This window comes from Ranitomeya variabilis, chromosome 4 (assembly GCF_051348905.1).
Source record: "Ranitomeya variabilis isolate aRanVar5 chromosome 4, aRanVar5.hap1, whole genome shotgun sequence".
NCBI classification, from domain to species: Eukaryota; Metazoa; Chordata; class Amphibia; order Anura; family Dendrobatidae; genus Ranitomeya; species Ranitomeya variabilis.
The window spans coordinates 407,156,545-407,168,148 of record NC_135235.1 but is presented as its reverse complement, the minus strand read 5'-3'; the positions used below and the strand labels follow the sequence as shown (position 1 = coordinate 407,168,148).

General features: G+C 51.9%; 1 protein-coding gene across 1 annotated transcript in view; it reads left to right on the top strand.

Moving 5' to 3' along the window:
• The first annotated feature begins 223 nt into the window (after positions 1 to 223).
• Positions 224 to 11,604, top strand: part of ZDHHC5 (zDHHC palmitoyltransferase 5) — a 55,616-nt gene continuing 44,235 nt past the window's right edge. The window contains exon 1 of the mRNA XM_077251124.1: positions 224 to 413. The gene's annotated coding sequence lies outside the window, so the exon portion shown is untranslated. The remainder of the gene's footprint in view (positions 414 to 11,604) is intronic.

The following is an 11,604-nucleotide window of genomic DNA, read 5'->3' as shown; positions in this document are numbered from 1 at the left end:
TCCTATATACTGTCTCCTATGCTGTGACTGGCAGCGGCCATTTTGTCAGAGCCTGTAAGTGCTCGCTATAGAGCCAGCTAACCTTTCCCCTCTCGTAAATGCCATTCCCCGCGTCCACCAATCACAGCCTCGCTTCTCGTAAGGAACCAAGCAGAGCTCGAAAACCACCGAAGGGGGCGGGGATGACGCTAGACGCAAATCAGAAGCGAGGAGGAACGCCGCTGCTATTGACGTCACTCTCGGTAACGTCCAATAGGAGGTGACTAGGCCCGAGAGCTAGTTGAGTGAAGTCCAGGGGAACGCGAACGACCGGAGGCTACAGCGGAGAGGACTAACCGCAACACGTCGCGATAGACTCCCGGATTATATGTGGGTGGGGCCTGGAAACAACATCTCCACCCTTTAATTGCCAGGTGAGAATAACAAAATGGTGTTCCGGGCGTTCAGCTCCCGGTTGTCATTTCGACCCGGATTTGGTGCAAATATCACGAGCTCGGCTGCTCCCTGTGTGATTGTGTTACCTGTACTGTGACTGTGTCGCCTGGTGTCGCGATGGGCTGCGTGCGGTCTGTGGAGGCTGGAGTGGACGTGTGTGATTTCCTGTCTGTGTGTCCTGCCCATCTTACCTATACATCGCCCAGCGCCCGTGCCCCGATCGCCCAGCGCCCGTGCCCCGATCGCCCAGCGCCCGTGCCCCGATCGCCCAGCGCCCGTGCCCCGATCGCCCAGCGCCCGTGCCCCGATCGCCCAGCGCCCGTGCCCCGATCGCCCAGCGCCCGTGCCCCGATCGCCCAGCGCCCGTGCCCCGATCGCCCAGCGCCCGTGCCCCGATCGCCCAGCGCCCGTGCCCCGATCGCCCAGCGCCCGTGCCCCGATCGTCCAGCGCCCGTGCCCCGATCGTCCAGCGCCCGTGCCCCGATCGTCCAGCGCCCGTGCCCCGATCGTCCAGCGCCCGTGCCCCGATCGTCCAGCGCCCGTGCCCCGATCGTCCAGCGCCCGTGCCCCGATCGTCCAGCGCCCGTGCCCCGATCGTCCAGCGCCCGTGCCCCGATCGTCCAGCGCCCGTGCCCCGATCGCCCTGCCCCCGTGCCCCGATCGCCCGTGCCCCGATTGCCCGGCGCCCGTGCCCCGATCGCCCGGCGCCCGTGCCCCGAACGCTCTGCACCCGTGCCCCGATCGCCCAGCGCCCGTGCCCCGATCGCCCTGCGCCCGTGCCCCGATCGCCCTGCGCCCGTGCCCCGATCGCCCAGCGCCCGTGCCCCGATCGCCCAGCTCCCGTGGCACGAACGCCCTGCACCCGTGGCACGAGCGCCCAGCGCCCGTGCCCCGATCGCCCTGCACCCGTGCCCCGATCGCCCAGCGCCCGTGCCCCGATCGCCCAGCGCCCGTGCCCCGATCGCCCAGCTCCCGTGGCACGAACGCCCTGCACCCGTGGCACGAGCGCCCGTGCCCCGATCGTTCGTGCCCCTATCACCCAGCGCCCGTGCCCCGATGACCCTGCACCTGATGGCTACAGATAAGCCGCCCCCTCTGATGACCAGTGACATGCGCTTAGCTACATGGATATTAGACCCATTACCCTGGTGGTACCACTATGCCCTGATGACCCACTACCTGAGCCTGGTTTATTTCCCTGGCAGTACCAGTGTATGGCCTGGATGAGGTATTGGGGTAGGTTGCCAATGCTCTCCTCCTGGTATTGACCTGTACCCATTTTCCATTTCTCTTCCCCCAGCTCCCCACCCCATGCATCACCATGGTCCCCCTCCCTCCCCAATATCCCCCTCCATGAGGCTCCTTACATGGAGAGAACGTGTCAGTGCTCCCTATCTTCCCGCTGCACCTCCCCCATACACGTGCTGCTTGCTCTACACATCAAAACCTATGTGGTCGCATTGCTCACAGATCTATTTATTTGTGATTGGGTTGTCGGACCGGATTGTCAGGTTTGTGGTCAATACTTATTGGTGTTCCCTGGTCTCACAGGGCATGGTGCCAGCTGGGTACAACCCCTATACTTACTGTATCATGTAATGTTCTGCAATATTCTGATATACAGCTGCTACAACATGTAACCCTTGAACGGAGCTGCCCCATGTGTGGTGATTCAGGAGAATAGCCGCTGTTCTGCAGGACCTGGCAGCTGCGCAGTGCGTGGAGCTGTGCAGTGCAGCTTGATGATTAAATCTAGTTGTGGGTGGGGTTCTTGGAGTCGGACCCCCACATATTTCATATTAGTCACCTATTCTAAATATCTTGTGACCAGGCAACCCCTTTAAGGCTGTCTACTGTACAGTGTTCGCTTACTACCTCTCCCAGACAGCAGAGACAGAGGCCTTAGGAAAAGTAACAATGTAGGGGAAGAGCGGAGGGGTCGTCCATGGCCACCAGGTATTAGGTGTTCCCAAGCCTCCCCCAGGAGGAGTTGGCCAGGATCAGAGGTGTCTCAATCTTGCCCATTTAGGAGGAGTGTGTTGGTCACGAGCAGCGGGTCACGGCGGTGCCCACATAATTTATTGGGTTGGTCGCGTGCCATGTGGTCTTGGTTTACAGACTGCTGTTGATGACGTAGTGTACCCGCATGAGTGTCACAGCCAGTCACTGGTTGTCACCGGAGCAGTAATTGTTCTGCAAATATAAAAGGCCTGGTAATCCAACATGTCACTCCCGGCTGCTCCTTCAAAGTGGATTTTCATGGGCCCAAAAATCTCCTTGCAACTGGGCCATGAACAAGAACGTCCATTTTTTTTAATTTTTTTAAACCATTTCCTTCATTTGGACGAGTTACCGTATGTCTATAAAACAGCCCAGAAGAGGACATGTCTCCGGACGTGTGGAATATGATGTGAACATGTTTGGCCAGTGGGAAAACGAACAAAACGCGTATGAAAAACACTGACATGTGAATAAGGCCTAATGGGTGATAAGTCATCGAGCATGGTGGTCCGACCCCTGGAACCCCACCAAGAATCATATCACGGTCACTAGTTATCATGGGAGGGGGGGTGAAAAAGTGGTTGGTAATCGGCGGTATCTCCACTCCGGTTCCTTCTGCTCGGTCTCCTGGGTCTGGTTTTCTGAGATTAAACATAATGTAGCATTGGTGGATTTATAGGTGATGAAGTCATTATTGCCCTCTACTCCTCCTTGGTCAGGCCTCATCTGGAATACTGTGTCCAGTTCTGGGCACCACGTTTTAAGAAAGACATTGAAAAAGCGGTGCAAATTCAGAGAAGAGTGACCAGAATGGTGTCTGGTCTGCAAACCATGTCCTATGCGGAACGGTTGGAGGATCTGGGAATGTTTAGCTTGCAAAAAAGAAAGCCAAGAGGAGACTTAATAGCGGTGTACAAATATCTGAAGGGATGTCACAGTGTAGAGGGATCATCCTTATTCTCATTTTCACATGGAAATGCAAGAAGCAATGGAATAAAACGGAAAGGGACAAGATGCAGATTAGATATTAGAAAAAAAAAAAACACTTTTTGACAGTGAGGGTGATCAATGAGTGGAACAGGCTGACAGGAGAGGTGGTGAGTTCTCCTTCAATGGAAGTCTTCAAACAGAGGCAGGACAGACATCTGTCTGAGAAGGTTTAGTGACTCCTGCATTGAGCAGGGGGTTGGACCAGATGACCCTGGAGGTCCCTTCCAATTCTTCTTCAACATTCTATAATTTCGGCTGCCTATGCACCTTAGTGAGGGCTAGATTACACAGAATTAGCACCGACGGGGGCAGATCAATTGATAATAGGATTGTTCTGTCCTGCAATATCAAGTTGTCGGCAGTGTATCTCCTGTAACCTCGGAGGTGACCTGCTGACGACAACAATCTTATCACCCAATGGACTATTGTTTTCTTAGTTCTTTGGGTTATCGCTGGTCTGTTTACAGGGGCTGATAATGGGAGGAAGAATGTCTCAAGGAAGGCTCATTCACCGATTATCTACCCATCTGAATGCACCAATGGATTATCAGAGTCTCTGGATTATTGGCGGCTGCTGGGTTAAAATCTTTCTCCTATTTTAACACCAGTGGAGGCTACCACTGAAGCTATCTAATGCTAGGCTGTGACTCATGTATGTGTCATTGTTGTGCTGAAGGCTATGCTTGTCCTTCATTAGTAGTTTATAATCCTTATAATGGGAGCTATCACAGGGCCGGCTCAGGCTGCATAACTGTTTGCCTAAAAAAGTAGAAATGAGCAACGCAGGGGAATTTTCCAACTCTGTATATATACCCCCTGTTAGGATATGGGCAGGGATGGTCTAAAGAACACCACCTGTACGTCAGGTCTCAAGATCTCTACTTGCTGCCATTCATTCGGTCCCTTGCATGTATGTGATGGGGTCCCCCTTTGGTCAATAGAAAATAGTCATGCAATCAGTCTTCTGAGGATACATGACACGTCCTCTCACACTGCTGACCTCTCTGATACTATTGAGGGTGGTATTGAAACTGTGCTAATATGGGTGTAACTGACCCGTGACTGTGCCAACACTACACTGCGGACTGAATAGTGTCAGCGCTTACACTAGACTGTGGTCTGTCTGGCGGAAGCCTTTTTAGACTGACCTGTGGACTGACCAGCGGCAGCCTTTAAACTGACCTGTGGACTGGGCAGCGGCAGCCTTTGTACTCTGGCCTGTGGACTAACTGGCGGCAGCCTTTACACTGACCTGTGGTCTGAGTAGCGGCAGCCTTTACACTGACCTGTGGTCTGAGTGGCGGCAGCCTTTACACTGACCTGTGGTCTGAGTGGCGGCGGCCTTTCTACTCTGGACTGTTTACTGATCGGCTGCGGTTTTTACACACTGGCTTGTGGACTGACTGGTGACAGCTTCCTACGCTGGCCTGTGGGCTGACGGTGGCAGCTTCCTACTCTGGCCTGTGGGCTGACGGTGGCAGCTTCCTACTCTGGCCTGTGGGCTGAGTGGCGGCAGCTTCCTACTCTGGCCTGTGGGCTGAGTGGCGGCAGCTTCCTACTCTGGCCTGTGGGCTGAGTGGCGGCAGCTTCCTACTCTGGCCTGTGGGCTGAGTGGCGGCAGCTTCCTACTCTGGCCTGTGGGCTGAGTGGCGGCGGCTTCCTACTCTGGCCTGTGGGCTGAGTGGCGGCGGCTTCCTACTCTGGCCTGTGGGCTGAGTGGCGGCGGCTTCCTACTCTGGCCTGTGGGCTGAGTGGCGGCGGCTTCCTACTCTGGCCTGTGGGCTGAGTGGCGGCGGCTTCCTACTCTGGCCTGTGGGCTGAGTGGCGGCGGCTTCCTACTCTGGCCTGTGGGCTGAGTGGCGGCGGCTTCCTACTCTGGCCTGTGGGCTGAGTGGCGGCGGCTTCCTACTCTGGCCTGTGGGCTGAGTGGCGGCGGCTTCCTACTCTGGCCTGTGGGCTGAGTGGCGGCGGCTTCCTACTCTGGCCTGTGGGCTGAGTGGCGGCGGCTTCCTACTCTGGCCTGTGGGCTGAGTGGCGGCGGCTTCCTACTCTGGCCTGTGGGCTGAGTGGCGGCGGCTTCCTACTCTGGCCTGTGGGCTGAGTGGCGGCGGCTTCCTACTCTGGCCTGTGGGCTGAGTGGCGGCGGCTTCCTACTCTGGCCTGTGGGCTGAGTGGCGGCGGCTTCCTACTCTGGCCTGTGGGCTGAGTGGCGGCGGCTTCCTACTCTGGCCTGTGGGCTGAGTGGCGGCGGCTTCCTACTCTGGCCTGTGGGCTGAGTGGCGGCGGCTTTTCTACTCTGGACTGTTGGCTGAGTGGCGGCGGCTTTTCTACTCTGGACTGTTTGCTGACCGGTGGCACCTTCCTACTCTGGCCTGCGGACTGACCGGTGGCAGCTTTGTATACTGAATTATGGACAGACCAGCGGCAGCCTTAGGCTAGGTTCCCATTGCGTTAGGGCAATCCGTTTAGCGCTAAGCGCTAGCGGATTGCGCTAACGCAATGTCTTTTAAGGGGTCGCGTTAAACGTCCCCGCTAGCGCAGATCCCTGATCTGTGAGAGCGGGGAACGGACCTCGGGCGCGCCGCGGACGCTGCAAGCAGCGTCCGAGGCACGCTACAAAAGAACGGCACATCGCTAGCACGTGCCGAAAATGACACGCGCTAGCAATGCGCTTAAACATTGCCGGCAATGGGAGCGCTAACGGACGCGTTGCACGGCGTTAATTTCGCCGTGCAACGCTGTCCGTTAGCGCTCACACTAAAACGCAATGGGAACCTAGCCTTAGAGCAGTGAGTATGTGTTACCTCCAGGCTCTGGTTGCTGTGGGTCTTTCTACCATCTCCATTGAATTGGTCATTTAGGAATGAGGCCTGCGCTGTGCATGTGCTGTATTATGGGGTGTAGTTTATGATGGGAGATGCCGATGTGACTCCCACTTGGAGATGCCAGGGTGGCACATGAGAACAGTATTTTTATCTCTGGAGCCGTTCTTCAGACATATGATCTTGTTAGTAGGAAATCTCTTTTAGCAGTAATTGGCTTTAATGTCGGTCTGCCGGCATGTCGGTGTCTCATGTCCTGTATGTATTTATTAGGACATTATTTACATCATGAATCTTCTACGTAACTGGATAGAGTGGTTCTCCAAGACCTTACCTTTTATAGCTTATCCTAAGGGGGCAGCTGAAACTGCCCACCTCCTGCTTTCCAAGGGCCACATGACCGTGAAACAATATTATGCCGCCAGGGTTGGCAGAGTGTTGGCTGAGCCAATACCAACACCCATAGGATAGACCATAAATGATTGGTGGGTTTGAGACCTCTGGGAACCCCACAGATCAGAAGGGAGAAGGGGACTCATTGTTTTGCCTGTATGAACAAAAATGGTGTCTGATCAGTGGGGTTATTGGCGATCAGACCCCAAACGGTCAATGATGACCTAAGCTGTCATTTGGCCTGGAGGTAGTAGTCACTGCCTAAAAATCTGCTGATACCTTCTCGACTCTTCCCTTTTATTCTCTCTGAGAATCTTGTGTACAATATTTCCCAAAGTTGCACACCGGGGTTGTACTCTTGCAACTTCTGGGGTGTCCTATACTATTGCTCTTGACGGTAGATTTCCCACCAGCACGTTGAGTCTCCTCCGGTTTTCCCAGCAGCAGTTTAGTAAGCTCCCGGGAGATCAAAGAGGAGAGCGGAGCTGAGCGATTAGCAGACACTTGGGGAGGAGAAGATCCGGTCCGGGGACACCCAGAAGACTGGAGGCGATAGCTCCTGCAACAAACCATGTCATACTGGTTCATTAGGGCTGCAAATTGTGCTACCCCAGGGCTCGCTGCACCATATATACGATTGATGGCCAATGGGTGATAGTTGTGTGCACGCTCCTCTGGTCCTATCACAGGGCCTCTAGTGCAGTGTGTGCTTGTCCACCGCGTGCCCTGAAGAGGGTGCTACCACCCAAGCTTGACCTGGGATCACTGGAACCTTGGACAACCACGTACAAACATACTGGAACCACAGGGGCTTTGGGGGATAGCAGTGTGGAGATGCGTTCTCTTTTGAAAATGAATTTTATTTGAGAAGTCTTATCCCAACCATGGGAGACAGCCACAATGGGTTTGGGGGAGTACCCTCAGGACCACCTTTTTTCTAAATCCTTTCCAACAGCTGAAACTCTGGAAAGCTGCAGGTAGCAGCGGCCACTGCTGGAGAAATGTGGCATTACAGTATACTCGTAGTCTGCTCTTTATAGTGGCTCTCCACGCTGGCTTATAGAGAGGAGTATTGTGTTGCCATTCCCAGGTGTCATGGCTGTGACGTGCGATAATCTGGGTGCACTCCAAGGCTTGCACCCATATGCACTGATTACCTACAGATGTCACCTTGCATGGAAGTGATTACATTGTTAGCTCTGGATTCCCTCTCCTGTTTTCCAGGGTATTAAAGGAAATCTGTCACCAGGTTTTTGCAATATAATCTGAGAGCCGCATGATGTTAAGTAGCATGATGTAGGGACAGAGAGATCATTATGTGTCACTTTCTGGGCTGGCTGCTGCAGTTTTGATAAAAATCAATATATTATTTGCTGCAGTGCTCAGAATGCTGATCCCTGTATAACCCCGCCCACACCACTGATTGGCAGCTTTCTGTGTATATTGTGCATTGGTAGAAAGCTGCCAATCGGTGGTGGGGGGGCGGGGTTACATTGAGCAGGAGGACTACATGGCACGAGACACCTAGTCCTATAGTGATAGTCTCCTGCTGATAAAACACTGATGTAATTGAATCAACAACACCAAGTCCCAGTAAGTGATACATCGTTGGCATCAGGGTATCTGCCTCTACATCATGCTGTTCTTAGATCACATAGCAGAAACCTGCTGACTGAGTCTTTTTAAGAAGCTAAATCTGAGTATATATTGTAAGGTAGGATTGCAGGGAAACACTCCTTGTCTGGCAGCTGGCACTCCAGTGTATTACTGGGAGCCACGCTATGCCTAATGAAATACTGGGGTGACGTGGTTAGTAGAGCCACATATTGCCATAAAAGTCCCATGGCTGAAGCTGCTGCATACAGAGTACCGGGAACCTTTAGTGCAGCCTGAATAAGCCGAGCCTCGGCGTTCTCCTGTGCCGGCAGCACAACCAGCAGATCAGGCGCCCTGGTCTGGACTGTAGCCTATTAGCCAGAGTGGACTAGCAGCTACAAAGTGAACCTACGAATCGTTAGAGAAACAACCCATGGACTATCCAGCACGGTGAAGATGAGAAATCTGACTGTAGGAAAGAAAGTGACACATGGAAAGTGCCTGAATAAAAGCACTGTGAAGTGCAAACATGCTTCTTATGAACCTGGTGGTTGATTCATGGTGCCCGATCCACACGCAGCATGTATCAGTCATTGGTTTTGTCATTTCAGCCAGGTATGTTTCACTATGGAAAGCTGCTGTGTTTCAAGGAAAAAATACTTTTAAAAGGCACGTATGGATTAAGCCGCACGGGAGACTAGTCCTAACGGCTTCTCAATACTCTGCTCCCTGTGCGTGACCGCTCTCTCCTAATATACACATAGGAAGCTATGTGTAGTCTCAGACAAGCCCTCTAATTACTAGGAGGTGTTGTACATCTCAAGCTTTGCTTGGTGAAGAATTTTAGCCACATTCATTCATTTTTATACATTTTTTTTTCTTCAAAACTTTGCTAAGAAGTGAATGGATTCCAGGACCGATATTGTGCAGTCCATGCAAGAGACAGTGTATTTTATGTAGCTGGAACACTGTTGGGAGTAATGTGCTAGCTGTGTGTTTTACAATCCACAGCATGTCCAGTATTTGTCTGCATTCTGCTCCAAAAAGCCACGGATTAGCACTACTCAATTTAGTAAGGCTAATCGACATGGGGTTCTGCAGGCGCTGTTGGGTCAGTCGGTCGGTGTCCTTTTTGATGGATCAGTCTGTATAAAAGGGACTGACTCCGGAAATGTATAATACATTGGGTTCAGTAGTCCAGTGCAGGATGTGCTGTAAATGGTTTCATACAAATTTGGGAAAGTTATGAAATATCCTATAAATGTTTGTTCTGTTCCTGATCTAAGAATCTCGTTTTTTAGTTGAGATGAATCTGTGCTGCACTTTATGTACATGCTCAGTAGTGAGGCAGTGCTGTGGAGTCGGGGTATGTACATGCTCAGTAGTGAGGCAGTGCTGTGGAGTCGGGGTATGTACATGCTCAGTAGTGAGGCAGTGCTGTGGGGTCGGGGTATGTACATGCTCTGTAGTGAGGCAATGCTGTGGAGTCGGGGTATGTACATGCTCAGTAGTGAGGCAGTGCTGTGGAGTCGGGGTATGTACATGCTCAGTAGTGAGGCAGTGCTGTGGAGTCGGGGTATGTACATGCTCAGTAGTGAGGCAGTGCTGTGGAGTCGGGGTATGTACATGCTCAGTAGTGAGGCAGTGCTGTGGAGTCGGGGTATGTACATGCTCAGTAGTGAGGCAGTGCTGTGGAGTCGGGGTATGTACATGCTCAGTAGTGAGGCAGTGCTGTGGGGTCGGGGTATGTACATGCTCTGTAGTGAGGCAATGCTGTGGAGTCGGGGTATGTACATGCTCAGTAGTGAGGCAGTGCTGTGGGGTCGGGGTATGTACATGCTCAGTAGTGAGGTGGTGCTGTGGGGTCGGGGTATGTACATGCTCAGTAGTGAGGCAGTGCTGTGGAGTCTGGGTATGTACATGCTCAGTAGTGAGGCAGTGCTGTGGGGTCGGGGAAACTGAGGAGTATAACGTTTGGCTTACCCACCCCATAGCCCTGGTCATGGGTTCCAATTTCAGCCTTGGATTTCGAACTTTGATTCTATAAAAATATAAAACATGGTTGTTACATTGAGGGATGTAACTTTACATGTGTTGCATCATTACTCATTACACTCCAGTATCACTCATTCTGTTTTGTCAACCTTCTCGGGGCAGGATGATACAGTCAGTCCCATCATTGTACTGCTCTAGGCTGGGTTCACACAGGATCCAGCAGGGCATATACTGTAGATGTTTTTGGTGAAACAGCAAAGAGTCATTAATAAGCTCTCCCATTTACTCTGGTGGATCTGCTGGGTTTGCTTTTGCTATTTTTTCTGGGGACCCACCCTTAAAGGAAATCTGTTACCAGGATTATGCTACCTAATCTGGAAACAGCATAATTTAGAGAAAGAGGCCCCGCATCCAGCGATGTGTCATTTATAGGGCTGCTTGCTGTAGTTTATATAAAATCAGTATTTTATCAGCAGGAGATTCACTAGAGGACTACTTGGCCTTCTGCCAGGTAGTCAAACCACGTCCCACCCACTGATTGGCAGCTTTCTACCTATGCACAATGTACACAGCTGCCAACCAGTGGTGTGGGCGGGGTTATACAGAGCTCATCAATCAGAGAACTGGCAGATCTGAGGCATATAAAACTGTGATTTTATCAAAACTAATACATGCAAACCAGTAAGTTACATATCATTGGAATAAGGGTCTCTGCCCCTACATTATTCTGTGCTCAGATGGGGTAGCAAAAACCTGGTACAGACTCCCTTTAAGACCCCATTAAACCACTGTTTTGCCGGGGGTTTCAGGAGTCAGATCACCACAACCTGGAGTAAAATTAAAATTTTCACTTGGGACACGCACTGATCGTCAGATCGGGGAAATGTCACCCCAGTTACAATATGGTGTGACCGCCACTCCATTCCTTCTCTTTGGGGCTGCGGGAAAAGGCTGAGCAAAGCACTCAGCAGCCCCATAGTAAGGGAGCGGACCAGTGGCCGAGCATGCACATTGTCACTCCATTCTAACTGGGACAAAAGGTTCAAGAATATCCATGTCGGCAGTAAGACGGCTCAACACGGAAGAAGCCGCGGCTCGAAAACTGCGTAAAAAAACAAAACAAAAAACAGGTTACGGTTTTTAATTGCATGTGGGGAGAGAAGGCTTCTGGTCGGAAACAAAAATGCAACTATTCATCTTGCTTTTTCTTTCTCCAGCAACTTAAGTGCGATATTTTTTTTTCTTTTTCTATTATTGATTGATTTTTTTTTTTGTCCTTTCTATCTGTATTTATAACTCCTTTTTTTTAAACAGAAAAGGAAAGCTTGTAAACTAAAGCTCATCCAAACCGTGGGACACAGGGTGACAGCAA